The following is a 3269-nucleotide window of genomic DNA, read 5'->3' on the forward strand; positions in this document are numbered from 1 at the left end:
GTAAAATAAGAAAAAGATATTTATTTTTAATTTTTTAATTTTAATGAGGAAAGAGAAAAACAACAAAATGACACTAAACTTAGAAATTTTAGATCAAAACAAAGAGAACAAACAAGAAAACTTTGAATGTCAAGATGAACACCAAGAACACTTTGAACATCAAGATGAACACCAAGAACAAATTTTTGAAAAATTTTTAAGTAAATAAAAGCACAAAAACACCAAACTTAAAATTTTTAGAAAATCAAACACAAATTTTCGAAAATTTAAAGGAAAACACAAAGAAGACACCAAACTTAGAATTTTTAAAGATCAAGAAAAAACTAAGAACATGCAAATTCGAAAAATTAACAGAAAATAAAAGCATGCAATTGACACCAAACTTAAAATATGAAACTAACTCAAATAAAAGACTCAAATTTAGTGACTGTAAACCAACAAAAATAAATTATTCCTAATCTAAGCAACAAGATAAATCGTTAGTTATCCAAACTTGAACAATCCCCAGCATCGGCGCCAAAAACTTGGTGCAAGAAATCGTGATTCACATTTTTCACAACTCCGCACAACTAACCAGCAAGTGCACTGGGTTGTCCAAGTAATACCTTACGTGAGTAAGGGTCGATCCCACGGAGATTGTTAGCTTGAAGCAATCTATGGTTATCTTGTAAGTCTTAGTCAGGAGATTAATAATAAAAATTACTTTTGTTTATGAAAACTAAATAACATGAAATAAAGGTTACTTGTTATGCAGTAATGGAGAACAGATTGAGGTTTTGGAGATGCTCTGTCTTCTGAATCTCCGCTTTCCTACTGTCTTCTTCTTCACGCACGCAAGGCTCCTTCCATGGCAAGCTGTATGTTGGTGGATCACCGTTGTCAATGGCTACCATCTGTCCTTTCAGTGAAAATGGTCCAAATGCGCTGTCACCGCATGGCTAATCATCTGTTGGTTCTCACTCATGTTGGAATAGAATCCATTGATTCTTTTGTGTCTGTCACTATGCCCAACACTCGCGAGTTTGAAGCTCGTCACAGTCATCCCTTCCCAGATCCTACTCGGAATACCACAGACAAGGTTTAGATTTTTCAGATTTCAGGAATGGCCGCCAATAATTCTAGCCTATACCACGAAGACTCTGATCATGAACCAGGAGGCTAAGAGATACACACTCAAGCTAGTACAGATAGAACGGAGGTGGTTGTCAGGCACGCGTTCATAGGTGAGAATGATGATGAGTGTCACGGATCATCACATTCATCAGGGTGAAGTGCAAGTGAATATCTTAGAATAGAGACGAGCGTGATTGAATGAAAAACAGTAGTAGTTGCATTAATTCATCGAAACACAGCAGAGCTCCTCACCCCCAATCAAGGAGTTTAGAGACTCATGCTGTAGAGATACAATGTAAAATGTGAAAATGTCATGAGGTACAAAATAAATCTCTAAAAGTTATTTAAATACTAAACTAGTAATCTAGGTTTACAAAAAATGAGTAAACTACGATAGATAGTGCAGAAATCCACTTCTGGGGCCTACTTGGTGTGTGCTGGGGATGAGACTTGAGCTTTACACGTGCCTAGGCTATTTCTGGAGTTAAACGCCAGGTTGTAACCTGTTTTGGGCATTTAACTCCAACTTGTAACCTGTTTCTGGCGTTTAACGCCAGAATGGAACATGGAACTGGCGTTAAACGCCAGTTTACATCGTTTATCTTTGAGCAAAGTATGGACTATTATATATTTCTGGAAATCCCTGGATGTCTACTTTCCAACGCAATTGAGAGCGTGCCAATTGGTCTTCTGTAGCTCCAGAAAATCCATTTCGAGTGCAGGGAGGTCAGAATCCAACAGCATCTGCAGTCCTTTTTCAGCCTCTGAATCAGATTTTTGCTCAGGTCCCTCAATTTCAGCCAGAAAATAACTAAAATCACAGAAAAATACACAAACTCATAGTAAAGTCCAGAAATGTAAATTTTGAATAAAACTAATAAAAATATACTAAAAAGTAATTAAAACATGCTGAAAACTACTTAAAAATAATGCCAAAAAGCGTATAAATTATCTGTTAATCAAGTATTACTTGGTATTCAAGGTTTTTAGACCTTACATTACTTTGGTGGAGGAGACACTTGCATGAAGAGTGAACTCACTAACCCAAGTCCCCAAGGATCCTTGACTGAAGTAAAGTAGAGTTCACAGCTCAAACCTCCTTTGGTGGGGACCAATACAATTCTCCCTGACATCAAACCTAAGTTTGGTGTTGGGTGTGCATTATTCCCCAAGGAGGATGGTCTCAAGAAGAAGGTGCCCGAGGGATGGAGAAATAAGAAGATCCCCACTGAAGATTTCTCACCAGGAATAAAGGTGGTATTTACTAAAAGTCTAATCTTGCCTCATACAGTGAACAAAATTAGGTTAGAATTTATTATTTTATTTTAGTTTCAAATCAAATTATGTTAGATATAAAAGGAAAAAGATTCAGCCTTCAGGGGGATCTTCTCTCTTACGCACTTTCACATTTTCGAAACCCTAGTTTTCTCTCTGAGTCATGAACCACTAACTCTCCTTGGATAAGGTTAGGATCTCTATTTATTTCAATGGATTAAGACTATTATAATTGTATTTTAATTAACGTATTGATTCTATTTCAAGGATTACTTTCGTTATTCATCTTATGAATCTGGGTAGATCGGAAGAATAATCCTTATTCTAATGCATTATTGTGATTCTTGGAAGAGTTTTCTCACTTGAACACTAGCTTGAAAGTAAATTCCTCCTAAATTGCTAATTACTTGGACTTAACAGGATACGTGACATATAATTCTCTTATATTTTGGTAATTAGGGTTTAAGTGGCTAATAAACTAGATTTGAACCTAACCCTCTAATCTATATTAAGTGACCAAGACAGTGGCAGTTGATTAGGTTAGAGGAGACTAAATCACTAAGGAATTAGGGTTAGTCAATTATAGTTTGCCAAGAAATGAATCTTGCATGATTAAAATAGTTGGTAAGAAAACTTAGTCCGGAACAATAAATAACTCCAAAATCTTAGCTGTTTTTCCACATATATATCACAACAACTCTATTGTTTGGTTTCTTACTCTCTGAAGTACTGTTTAATGCGATTTGCAACCTCAAAACATCACTTTCTACTTGCCTGACTAAGTGAGTCATTCGACTATTGTTGCTCAATCTATCAATCCTCGTGAGATCAACCCTCACTCACCTGAGGTATTACTTGATATGACCCAATGCACTTGCTGG

The sequence above is a fragment of the Arachis hypogaea genome, chromosome 18, assembly GCF_003086295.3.
Source record: "Arachis hypogaea cultivar Tifrunner chromosome 18, arahy.Tifrunner.gnm2.J5K5, whole genome shotgun sequence".
In the NCBI taxonomy this organism is placed as follows: Eukaryota; Viridiplantae; Streptophyta; class Magnoliopsida; order Fabales; family Fabaceae; genus Arachis; species Arachis hypogaea.